This window comes from Triturus cristatus, chromosome 8 (assembly GCF_964204655.1).
Source record: "Triturus cristatus chromosome 8, aTriCri1.1, whole genome shotgun sequence".
In the NCBI taxonomy this organism is placed as follows: Eukaryota; Metazoa; Chordata; class Amphibia; order Caudata; family Salamandridae; genus Triturus; species Triturus cristatus.
The window spans coordinates 1,665,298,662-1,665,312,368 of NC_140591.1; positions in this window are offsets into that span (position 1 = coordinate 1,665,298,662).

The window sequence follows — 13,707 nt, forward strand, 5'->3', positions numbered from 1 at the left end:
AATTGTCTCTGACATGTATCCCTTGGACCTGAATAGAGAATACACCCGAAAACTGCTGAAACGACAGGCGTACTGTAAATCACTGCGTAGTCATTGCACAGTGACGTTATTGATTTTGTTTTTCCTTAGTCTTTTAATAATTACTGCAAGTATATTGTTGCACCTATATGATCCTATTTCTAGACATGTCTATAATATTACTGCTGAACATTCTTTTAGCGAATTACCTCCGCATGAATTGTCATACAGATTTGCGCTGCGCAATAACACTTTTATTAGTATGTTACATCATTCCCATCAGGTTAGCAATACTACAAATTGTTGGATATGTGGCCGACTCCCTCCCTATCAGAACTATAAAGGAATTCTACCTCTCTTTTTCCATACCCGTTCACACACAACGGCTCCTGTGGAGCATGGTTTAGTTTAATTAATTCCCAAGATTCGAACTCTGCAGTTTATCAAGACAATGGGGTATGGGGAAATCTGAACTTAGTTTTACTTAAGGTCTGCCACCCCAACAAGGAGGGACTTCCCAAAGGAACAGGAACTGATCTAGAAAATGAAGTATATGGATTAGGTAACTTTACGCTTAATCTCCTGATCTTGAATGTCGAATCCGAAGCTAATCCAAGTTTGCCCGCCATGTCAGTATTTCCAGTAAAAGGTGAATTATGTGTAAAAAAAGAATGGTTCCATACATATGGGCCATAGTAGATGCACCACTGTAATAGAATTCAGTGATCAAGGCAGGTCGACATTTAGAGCTTCCCGCCATTCCTATTTTATATGTGGTCAGACGGCATATGTACGTTTGCCTCTAGATTGGGATGGTACTTGCTACATTGGATTCCTTTTGCCACCTGTTTTTCTAGCTCCTCCTGATTATCACAGAAATACTCATTTAGTACACAATAGAGAAAGGAGAGATCTCCCAATAGTCGACTACACTGAAACAGCATGGGAAAAATACACAGATTTCAATAAAGGTCTCTTTCCCTATATAGGTACCGTTACTAATAGTAAGCTGATACGTAGATTGACTAGAACCCTTGAAGCAGTAGTGAACGAAACTATTTCCGCCTTAGGCAATTTAACAGAAGAACAGTCTGCTATGCGGATTGTTGTGCTTCAAAATCGTCTTGTCCTTGACGTCATCCTGGCCGATAGGGGCGGAGCTTGTAGGGTCATCGGATCAAGCTGTTGCATTTTCATACCAGAAAATTCGCCATCTGTATATAAAGCTATAACGCGCCTTCATAAGATTGTAAGCCAGATACACCAGAATCCAGGCACCTGGACTTGGTCCGGTTGGTTTTGGAGCGTGTTATCAGCCTGGGGATGGAGAGTTCTATCCTTCCTAGGTATTGGCCTTCTCATACTATTCAGTTGCTGCTTATGCCTGCAATGTGGACCAGCGATTTGTGGTCTGTGTGCCACATCGTGCATTCCACATCAAGATTTTCATTCAAGATCCCGGAAAAAGAAAGAAGAACAAATGATGCTATATGAACAGATCAATGGATTAATGAAGATTGATATCTCTTGACGGGCAAGTAGGGGACAAGGAGGGAATGTGGAAATATGGATTTTTCTGGTCAGTTATGTCCCCTATCTTGGACCCCAACGGTTCTATGTGCATGTTACAAGTACATGTATGTTCCCTCCAGTTCCAGTTATGAAGACGCAAATACATGTGCGTACACCGTTAACATGTCCTCTGTTGATCCGCCATGAATGGGCCGGATATTCCATTCCTAAATACGAAAGGCCACCGCCTTTATATGGTTCACTTATGCCATTTTACAGTCCAGACAAGTAGGCCCTGATTCTGCCATCAAGCTTTTCTTGCTTTCTGTCTCTGAAGCTCCAGTCCGAGCCTGCATCTGTGACCATGAACTTTGTTTCATCCTCTGCGCGGCTCACGATGCCTGACATCAGCTTGCTGCCTGCCAAGAACTGTATTTCACCTTCGGAAATTATCTGCTCCGCTCCCTGCCCAATGCATTCCTGTCTAGTAGCTTAAGTAAACATTCTGCCAGCTACCGAGCAAAGGCCCGGCTTCTCTGTCTTTATGCAAGTAATTCATAGCCCTGTTACCATGGAAGATTCCTGCCCTCGCATCTAGTGTAGACACTTAGACGCTTGTACACGCACTAACAGTCAGTATAGTCAGTATAGAATAAGATTCTACTCCAAGAAGGCCTCTCTTTTGGATAACATAGTTCTTTAAACATAGGATGTTAGATATGATTTGGGATTAGGTTGACTTGACCCTCCAGACATTTGTCGCCACATGTAGAGCTAAATGTCAAGTCCCCTTCACCCCCTAGCTGCACGTCAATCACACGTCATGCTGCTGCGCGCGCATTTCTGCCAAGTATTTCTGCTGACATTGCGAAATTCTTTCATGTAACCACCCTCTTATGACATCACATCTGATGACGTTCTTTAAACACACCCAGTTACGCCTATCTTTGCCACGTATGAATATATTATCTCCACTATCAATTGTTACGCCTCTTGTATTTGCTTCACTGTAATGCTTATTGTATAAAAGTAATTGATTGTCAATAACGTATGTACTTCACTTCCTGAACCTTCGTGGTGATGGAACCTGGAGCAACCGATTATAATCGACCATTGGAATAAAGCCCATTCCGAACCTCTAATACCACGGATTCTGCCTCTTATTTACTGAGCTATTTTATTATGTTTCTGTATCAAATTAAGTCCCGGTAATTAAATTATTTACCACAACTCTATCAGCCCCAAAGGCCTGAATGAACGATGGGACCTAAGTTGCTTCTTATAAAGTACACCCTTGGTACCAATATTTGCACTGCAGTTTTAAGCTTGATGTCACCCCAATGATGTTTTTTACCCCATTGAAAGGATTTATATGTGATCTTTATTGCCATGATGTTTTGTTTGACCCCTTAACTTGGCACCACCGTGCACCACACACTTGAGCGTTACCAACAGTAGCAAGGCACCACTTTTTCGCATGATTTTTTGTAAATCGACCGGTCGGTACATACTCTTATCTTGCCATACACACTCATCCACTTTAGCTTTCTGTTTTTATTTTTATTTTTATACCCTGTACACACTCCACACCGGTCTTTACATTTGTCTGATTACACGCCTTTGAGTTTCTTTGTACTTTACGCGTGATCAATTTACCCATTCGACACACAGCTCGTTCATCAAATGATGGAATTACACCCCTCACACCATCATTTTATTCTTTAGTCTTTTTTCTCCCGCGACCATTGTACATGATTTTGATAGTATACCTTAGTAGCGGAAGACAGTGTATTATACAGGTTTGTTTTCTCCTGAAAACGCCCCTTTTTTGTATTGTAAAAGCATTGTTTTTGAATTGTAAAAACATCGTTTCTATTATATCAAGTATCAGACTACGAGTCTGTCTTCTTTGTAGTTTTAAGAGTTTTCAGCCAATTAAGTCGCGGCCTTTACAGCCAATGACATTTCAGCTACTTAGCACATTGAGTTTCCACTTGATTTACCTCCCGGGTAGGTATATCCGAACGCGCACGCTATTGTCGGGGATTATCTTTGGACCCGCGTTGACCATCCATCATAGTAAGTACTCGTACATTGCTGCTTTGAAGCTTTGAATAACTTTTTCTGGAACCACCCAGTTCCGTATTCTTATGACGCGTTACCATGTCTTTCAGGAGGAACTTCGAATCAATGCCAATTTATCTTCCCATAGCGACGTTTTTTGTAAGTGAAACCTTCAAAACTTTATTTATGTGCACGTGGGCTACTTCAGTATAACCATGCACCTTCACTAACTTAATTTCATCATACCAGCAACACCTACATAATACGTTTTTGGCATGATCACTTATTACAGTGTTTGCACGTTTCCCAGTTAGGGGCAGTAATGATCTCTAGAAACACTTGAGTATTCACGTTAAACTCTCTCATGTGTTACACTTGGTGACTTTTTATGAACGTCATTGTTACATATCATGAACACTATTGTATATATGTGCTGATACCCCGTTTTTTCTTTACGCACAGCTTGCTAGCCCCTGATGAAGGGCCCAGTGGCCCGAAATGCATTGGGCAATATGTAAGAACATTATGAAATGTGAACTTTGTGAACGACTATACACCGAATTAAATCAATGAAAAATATGAAGAATCAGCGGATTTATAATTGATTTCTATTCATGACCTGAATAAAGGATTGAAGTTATTGAAAGCATTTACACAGTTACAATGTTTTTTTCCTGAGTGCAAAAGGGAGACATTCTTTAAGCTTTAAGGAGTGCTATTACTTTGTCTTGAATGAAGACATCTCAAATTAACACTGATCATTTTTGTATTCACAGTACAGTTGTGCGCACATGGTATACTACAATCTACTTGGAATCATGTGTTAAACTTATGTGAAGTATATAGATGTTTTACATTTTCGTGGACTGTGAATTTGAGTACTATAAAATAAAAACATCTTCAATGCAGATTGCATTGTCTGTTTTGCCATCACATCTTGCAATTGACCCCAGTGCCTGGAGCGGCATCCCTGTATCCATCTGAACCACCCCAACACTGCTCGAATTTAGGAAAGAGTGGAAGAGTTGAAGATGCACCTCTTTGAAGAACACTATATCACAATGCATTAATACTAATAGCCCACAAACCAGCTACCTCTCCTATCACTTGATGACTGTATGCTTGTCTTTGACTATGTAAACTGCTCCTCTGCTTTTTGGCTAGGTTGGTACTTTAGAAATACCAAATACATACACAAATGACATGTTCAAACCAATCATTCTGTTATAACAAGGTATGTCTGAGCACCTCATAGTGAATCTATAAAAACATAATTTGACCCAGGATACTATTTTTATTGTATTGACCGAGTAAAATACCACATTACATGCATTAGATTGACATCAGAACATTATGCAGGCAGCACCTATTGAGACAAGCAAATTCATCATATCAGTATCCCAATTAGCACATACCATAGCATCGTCTGGACCTCTCTCAAGCAGGATATCGCTACGAAGTGCCTAGCAAGTAAAAGGTCCAGGGGACAACACAGTGTTCAGCTTTAGGGATATCCATTGTGGTCCCGAGCACTGCCAGGCTCGGTCTGTAAGTAAAGATGTAGTCACCATGTTTCCAGGAGGGGAAAGATACCTGCCCGAATATAAAAAGCCCACCTTAAGCATACCATGTTTATTCCAAGGTATTTAAATATTTGGGGTGAATATGGCAACCCTCTCTGGGGTATAATAAAATCGATAAATACATTTAAAATACAACAGTTTATATCTGTAGGAGAAAGCCATATGCTTAACTGGGGCAGCAATAGTGCCATGAGTTATCTGCATTTGGGATCCCCTGCTTCTTCGCCCTGTCCTGCTTAGTTTTATAAGTTGTACAGATGCCAGGCACCTTCATCTTTGCACGAAGAAGAGAGATAGGCTTACAGCATTAGGTAGCAAGAAGGGTATGGAACGTGCCAGGGTTCACTATATTCATGCACGCATAGGTGGCCAATCAGTATTTAAGATAGTGAGAGCGCGCTCCAGATAGTATACATAGGCATCCGCTAGGGACAGCCCACTTTCTGTCCTCTGTTTGACAAGGATGGACCATCATATGCAGGGTTGTTAATTGCCACAAATCAGTCTTAATAACAGTTATTGTGAGGAACTGTTCCCATCTGCTCAACAAGGGCAAGATAACCCCGAAATTACACCTAACTAATTCTGAGACATCTCGGTTGATCTGGATTCCAAATATGCTTGTGTGTTAGAAATTGGGTCTCTAGTAGGCAGAGGTATGCACCCTGTCCAAGTAGGGACCACATTCCAAGTTAGGGTAAGCTAGATACGCACTAAAGGATAACCTGTGCTGACCCTCTGCTAGCTTGGCATAGAGCAGGCAGGCTTATATAAAGAGGCAATGTGTAAAGCATTTGTGTAACACACATAAACACACAGTAACACAATGAAAACACCACAAAAAGACTCCATATAAGCTTAGAAAAATAGAGAAAGTTTCAATGAGTAGAACCATAGTTATGATGTTTTAAAGAAAAAATCAAAAATTGTGCTAGACAGCGGTAAATCCAAAGTTCAGACTGACCGTGATGGATGGCAGGCCGGTTCTGGGACTCAGGCAGGTCCCGCTGACAAAGTACCTTTGATAAAGCAAAGCGTCAATGTCAAAGACTCAAGTCGAGGAGTCAAGGAGGTGCCTCGTCTTCATAGATCTCATGGATCGAGTTGCAGCGTCATTGCCGATCCACCAGACGGTGAAAGCTTCAGCCTCAAACCACTTTACAGGTCTAGTTGTGTGCTGATTTGGTAGGGTCAGGGCCACAGTACTTATTACCCAAATATGACTTTGAAGTGGGGGGTGACTTCAAAGCAGCTCCTTGAAGTATACAGGTTCCCCTTTCATCCCAGGACAGTCTGCCAGGCTATCTGTGGGGGTTAATCAGTCCTTTGTGTGGGGACAGGATGCAGCCTTTTGAGATGGAAATGCCATGTCCTTCTTCCACTTCCTGCCCAGGAAGGCTATCAGAATGCAAATGAATGTAGATTAGTTCATTGTCACACCCACCCTTCCAGTGTTTGTGGCTGTCTGGGGGGAATGCACAAAGTTTAGCTGATACCCAGCACAGACATGTATTGGAGACAGGCTGCAGGCACACAGAGCTAAGTTAAGAGCAGAGAAATGTTCACTTTCGGAAAGTGGCATTTCTAAAATAGTATGGTGAAATTCAATTTTACCACTAAAGAGGATTTATCATTACCATTCTAGAGATGTGAACCGTTATTTAGCTACTCCTTTCCAATCAGGAATTATAGCTTTAATGTGTTTTAAAGAATTCCCAATGCTGGACTATGAGAGGATTAGGCCTCACAGTACTGAAAAATGAATTTAGCTGCTTGTCACTACCAGAGCAGAATTCAGAAGTACATGTCCTACCTTTTACTTACACACCACCCTGCCCATAGGGCTACCTAGGGCCTACCTTACGGGTGACATTTGTAATAAAAGTGAAGTTTAAGACTTGGCAAGTAGTTTTAAATGCCAAATTGAAGTACCAATAAACTGCATACACAAGCGTTGCAATGGCAGGGCCCAGACAGGTTTGAAAGGCTACTTGTGTGGGTGGAACAATCAGTGCTGCAAGCCCACTATTAGCATTTAGATGACAGGCCTTGGATATATAGTATACCTCTTTACAAGGGACTTATAAGTAAACTAACTAGGCCAATCAGGTATATAGCAATCGTGGTCTGGCCAGGTGATCTCGATGACATGGTGGTACTTGACTCTGTCACTGGTCGTGAAGATGGGGTCGAGTGTGTGTCCTGCGATGTGTGTGGGTTAGTGACCAATTAAGTGAGGATGATGTTGTTCATGCTTTCGAGGAGGTTGGTAGTGTAGGTATCATCAGGGTCATCAAAGTGAAAGTTGAGGTCTCTGAGGAAGATGTAGTGTTTGGCGACAATGGTGAGCGGGGCATCAATTCAGGGATGATGGTGCAGAAGCAGAGGGGATGTCCTGGTGGTCTGTAGGTGAGGGTACCACTGATGGTGGTTTTTCCATCAGTTTGGGGTTGGAAGTTGAGGTGTTCCATGATTGCGGTGGCGTAGTCTGTGGTGGTGCAATGGATGGTTTCTTTGTGGATGATGGCGATTCCCCCTCAGTGTTTGTTAATGTGGTCTCGGTGTGCTATCTTGTAGATGTCTGGCGATAGAGAGGCGATATCAGGTGCGGATACAGGGTTGAATCAGATTTCGGTGAGGAAGATGACGTAAGGGTGAAGGACCTGATGGTGTCCTAGATCTTGGTGACGTGCATGCAGAGAGATCATGCATTAAGCACGAGGCAGTGGAGTTGTTCAGAGGAAGTCATGGTCGGTGTGGTGGTGGTTGCTATGCATGTAGATGCTCCAGTAATACAGGAGAAGAGACAATGCCTGTGAATAATCCCACTGTAGCTCAAGGTGAGGTGCAACAGCAGGTCCAGGGCTTGGAGCTCGGTGGCAGTGCATGTTCGAGTGTCGGAAGAGTCAGCTTTCTTGGCACTGGGAGCAGTCCAAGCACAGACGGGCGCGGATGGGCTTGTCTTAGAACGCCTTCGGCACACTGGCGGCGCAGCTTCACTGCAGCCTCCATTAAGCAGGTCCAGGGAGGAGGGAGGGCCACTGGGAGGTTTGGGCTGGTGAGAGTCAGGAGAGAAGAACCCGAGGCAGAAAATGTCAGGTAAAATATGCGGGCAGTCAGGGGAGCAGCACAATAATAACAGGAGGAACAATTTACAATAGTAAATATAATACAATGGTAGCAAATACAGTTGAGCAAAGTGACAATAAAAATACAACAATAAGGTCATGAGGGCGCAGAAAATAATTATTATGCAATGGGGAAAATAGTAGATTTATTGGTTAACAGTAATATGTGGTAAAGTTAAATGGACTGGAACCAAGCAAAAACAAAACATTTAGCTGGCATGGGGCAAGGGTGGCCACAGCATCGAGGGAGGATGACTTGAGCACTTTATCTCCTTTTATTAGTAGATAGGCCTTTACACCAAAAACCATGGGTAGTTGTTTTTACATGTGGGGGTATGTACTGTGATTTCCAGGTGACACCTGATTTGAAAGCTGTTACTTATACCGAGGACTCCTCTACTGTTTTATTGCTGCTTTATGGGTTTTTTTTGTTTTCAATAATAAAAAATGTTTTACAAAAATAAAAAAACATGGGTAGTTGAGTCAGAAAGCCAATGTACCACCCATAGAACGCACTCTTGAAGCAGAATAAAGCAAAACAGTGCTTTGCACTGCTGTATGTTACTTTCAGGCAACTTTCTTCTGCAAAACAATGTTTGCCCTGGAAAGTAAGTACAGCGAAAACCATTTTGCGCACATTTGTGTCACTTGTTTGATGCAAACCCAGTACAAAAGGATTCTGAATCTGGCCCATAGAAACCCAGTCAGTGAGTTTCCTATAGGACTGGAAATGTGCCAGGCTTTCAGTGCAACCCTTCTCGCCAGGGTAGGTAAGTGATGTGCATTCATTGTAGACGCCAACCACTGAAAACTTACCATGCTGACTAGTAACCCATTTCGGTAATTCTTAAGATGCCTGTGCTGAAACACAAAGAATTGTTACAACTGATTTCCTTTTTCATGCATATTGTGCATTCTCTCGTCTTCCTTGTTAGATCAGTCATGCAGCTCAGCTCCCATCCCTCAGTGACAAGGTCCAGTTCCCTTCCTTCCTCCGCACTGTGCGTAGCTTGACGTTCCAGAACAAGGCCCTTGCGAGTCTGATTGGTCACTTCCGGTGGACATGGGTGGGAATGATCATTTCTAACGATGAGCTGGGTTTGCAGGGTGGCCAAGGCATCAAGAAACACATTGAGGACAACGGTGGTTGTGTTGCCTTCACGGAGCAAATTAACCTTCGATTCTCCAGGGAGAAGATTTTACAACTAGCTCAGATGATCCAGGAACACTCAGTGAAGGTGATCATTGTTCACAGTACTGAGGTCCATGTCACGGCATTACTGCAAACCCTTTACGAACAAAACATCACCAGCAAAGTTTGGATATTCACTGTAGCATTTATCATAACCCCTGGACTGCTCCCGAATCATGCCTGGAAAATACTCAACGGATCCCTAGGAATCGCACCCTACACAGATCACTTGCTGGATTTTGAGAGGTTTTTGTATCAGCTTTACCCTTCTAGATACCCTCATGACATATTCATAAAACAATTCTGGGAAGAAGCGTTCCACTGTAAATTTACAAAAGTTAATTGGACTGAAAGAGAAGAGCAAGAAGTACCTCAAAGTCCTCTGAAACCTTGCTCCGGGGAAGAGTCTTTGGGTAAACGTGCCAGCTCATTGTTTGAACTGAATGATCTAAGCTACACTTACCAAAGCTACACAGCAGTGTATGCCATGGCTCATGCTTTACATAATCTGATATCCTGCACACCGGGAGAAGAACCTTTCATCAGCGGCTCATGCGCTGAAGCCAAAAACATTAATCCATGGCAGGTAAGGGAAAATACTAATATATGTATCATTGTAATGTATTATTCAGGCACTATTTCACATAGAAACATGACCAAGTAACTACCAAGCAACTCCCTACATATTGCTAGTTTCAGGTTTAGATACTCACCATTTATGACTTGGTTCAGCTACTTAGACATGACTTGGTATCATTTTAGATGGACCCGATGGGGTTCCAGTTGATGTTTTTAAAGATAACATTAGTGTTAGACTTCGCATATTTTGGCGTATTTCCCCTGTCTTTTTGCTTTCTGACCTCATGGTTTTGACTGTTTTTGCTTGTTTAGTGTCTCTGCGCACTTTCTCACTGCTGTTCAGTGTTAAAGTGCAAGTGCTCCTGTTGTAAATTGTGTTATGGATTGCTGTTTCCATGATTGGCATACTGGATTTACTGGTAAGTCCCTAGTAAAGTGCACTGAGGGTGCCGGGCCTGTATATCCAATGCTACTAGTGGGCTCGCAGCACAGGTTGTGCCACCCACAGAAGTAGCCGGTAAAAAAGTAACTCAGACATGCCACGGCACGTCCTGATAGTGAATTACTGCCAATTTTGTTTTTCACTATTGCAAGTCTACCTGTTTCCATAGGACAGAGTGGGGAGTTTGTTTATAACATCTTATAAACATAACTGGCCCTAGGAACTAGGTAGATAAATCAAATCTAGTATGCCTGAACTCAGAATCTAAAGATGCATCTTTTAGTAAAGGTGATTTTTACATTCTGTGTTTAGAAATACCACTATTAGAAAGTAGGTATTGTCTTGCTCAGCCATCCAGTAGGCCTCTGCTGGGTTTGTGGATTGACTGTCTGGGTCCTGGATGACAGGGGCTGGGGAGGGGGAGTGGCTCTAGATAATCTAGGGGGGTCAGAAAAGGGCTGAATAGACCTGGGCTGCATTTAGAGTAGGGAGGAGACTTCCTTTCACCTGAATGGGCCTGGTCTGCCTCTGACAATGCCATTTCCATCTCCTGACAGGAAGCCACAACAGAGAGGGCAGAACTGGTTCTGGCTAGGCACAGACACTCTCTGCCTGAGAGGACAAAGGTTTTTGGGCTATAAAGAGTGGGGCCCAAACCCCTGAACTTTGAAACTCTTTTGGACCAAGAAGACTGCTAAAAAGAAGAGCTGGAGAAGCTGTGAGGAGGAACTACCACTTTGATGAGTGCTTTGCTGTGTTGGCCTGCAGTGGCTGCTTCTGTCTTAGGCAGTGACAAGACTAGACTGAACTTTCTGCGATCTACTTTTGTGAGTTTCTCCAAGGGCTTGAGGTAGAGTTTGCCCCCTGTTCAAGAAGTCTGAGGAACAGCAAAGACTTCAATTTCTTCTGCCCCAGCACTGGGAAGTGTGTGTTTTGTGCTGCAACAGAAGAAAAAGCAACCCAACGCCGTCTACGATGCAGCTGCTGACTCTTTGTCCTGAAGGCACAGCAGAGGGCACTACCGCACCGCGAACCTCGTCTCACCGATGACACCTGATGATGCTGCCACCGAGCCCCTGCTTGCACCGCGACCTGTGGGCACCACACTCCACATTGCCTCGCTTCACGACGTCACCTTGGTATCCTCGACGACGACGCTCCACGCCGAAATCGATGCCGCTCCTTGCACCGTGGTTCGAATGCACTGCTTGTAAAGTTACACGACACACCACCCTCATCTCACACTGCAGCCTTGGCCTCCCGACACCGGCGCCATCGAATACAGTTTGTCAGCCAACGACAGCGCTACAGCAATCACGATGCTGCTGTTTGCACGTGACCTGCCAGCATTGCGACGAGCACTGTATCACTTCGCACCCGAACCCTGGTCCTACCTACGCCATCTGATTCAACCATCGAGCCGATGCTCTCACCGCAACCTGAGGGCATTGCACGCCGCTCCGCTGCACTTCGCACCGCAGCACATGACGCTCGCCGACGCCAGCACTCCTGACTTCAACCGCAAGGAGTTTGATCTGTAACGCATGTGACTTCAAGGGCCCGATGTCTCCTGTACTGACCTCTGGAACCGACACCTGTGGACGCCGTACTTTCGGAAGCTCAAAGAAAAGTCTCCTGACGCCCTGCATTTCTAAAGTTACTGTTTTGCGGGTCTTCCCGACACCATAGCTGGCCAGCAATGCCGCGGTGAGCCAGAACTGTTTGGATTTGTTTGTTCACAGCGCCGTGATAGCCCCGGACAGAGCTATCAACTTAAAGGATCTGTATTTCAAGGTTATTTTGAAAACTGAAGACTTCTAATTACTATATGGTGGATTTTTATTGTTTTTGGTCTTGTCTTGAGTATATCAAGATATTGATATTTTTCTAAACTGGTGCAGTGTCCTTTTGTAGTGCTTACACTGTATGACTGTTGGTTAAGTGCAAATTCTTCACACACTGCCTCTAAGATAAGCCTGACTGTTTGTGCCAAACTACCAAGGGGGTGAGCAGGGGTTATTGAAGAAGTGTAACTCCCTTATCCTGACTAGGAAGAAGGGTCACTATTTGGACAAAGGCACCTACCTCTGCGAACTAGAGACCCCCATTTCTAACAATTAGTCTTTGTGCACCCCACAGACTAATGTGCTGAATTTGGTAAGTAAGACTGGGTTCCCTGATTATTGGTGAGATTCAGTAACTGTGCCCATTTTGAGCAAGGGGGCTAGAGTTGATTATTGTCCTAGTTCTTTAATTAATTCCATTACAACTATAATGAGAACATTATTTTAGATTGTCTTGAGATTTGAACCCAAGACTATGGGTTCAGGGCAGGGTCGGGCACCACTGAACAGTGTTTACAGTTGACAAGTACACTTTAGGTAAATCAAGTAACATCTATTCATCACTTATGGATTTAAAATCTATATTTGACCACGTAAATGGCACTAAGCTCTGGCGATAATGGAGGACATGGGGCTTTAGACAAATATCTTTAAATTCTGCAGGCAACTACAGTGTGGGGTCATGGCTAGTGTGGGATATGCACCCTTGGGTGAAACCTCTGACTCGTTCAAGCTTTCCTGTGGAGTATGAGAAGGCTGTGTCTTGGTGCCTTTTCTTTTTACCTTTAAAATAATTGGCCTGGAACAGCACCTTGTTAGCGTTAAGGCAGATGTCCCATATGTTGGTATCCATCCAATCCCAGTGTTATCATTTCCGGGCAACACCTTTCTTGTCGCCAGAATGAAAATTGGGCTGCAGAAACTCCTTGATAACTTTTTTAGCTTTATGAATGATCCGTAGCTTGCTGGTAAGCATGCTAAATTCCACATCATGATTTGTGGACCTGGGGGTACTAGAAATAAGTATTCTTTGTTAAGTACAATAAAATGTTGCTAGTCCCAACATTTCCTTATGTAGGGGTACTATTTGAAACCATCTGCTCATGTAACCCATTAGATGCTACGATGGATACATTTGCATTTAGTGTGGAGGCACATTTCAGGTTTACAATGAATTTAGGTCCTAAGCCTCTCAGGGAATGTGTGGAAGTTTGTTAAGCTACATGGATAGCAAACCCATCTTATGGTTCTGGGGTTTGGAGGGTGAAAGATTATCTTCCTATCCAGAAGGTTGAAATGGGTCCTAAAAGATGTTATTGATTGTCTCTCATAGCACATCCACTTA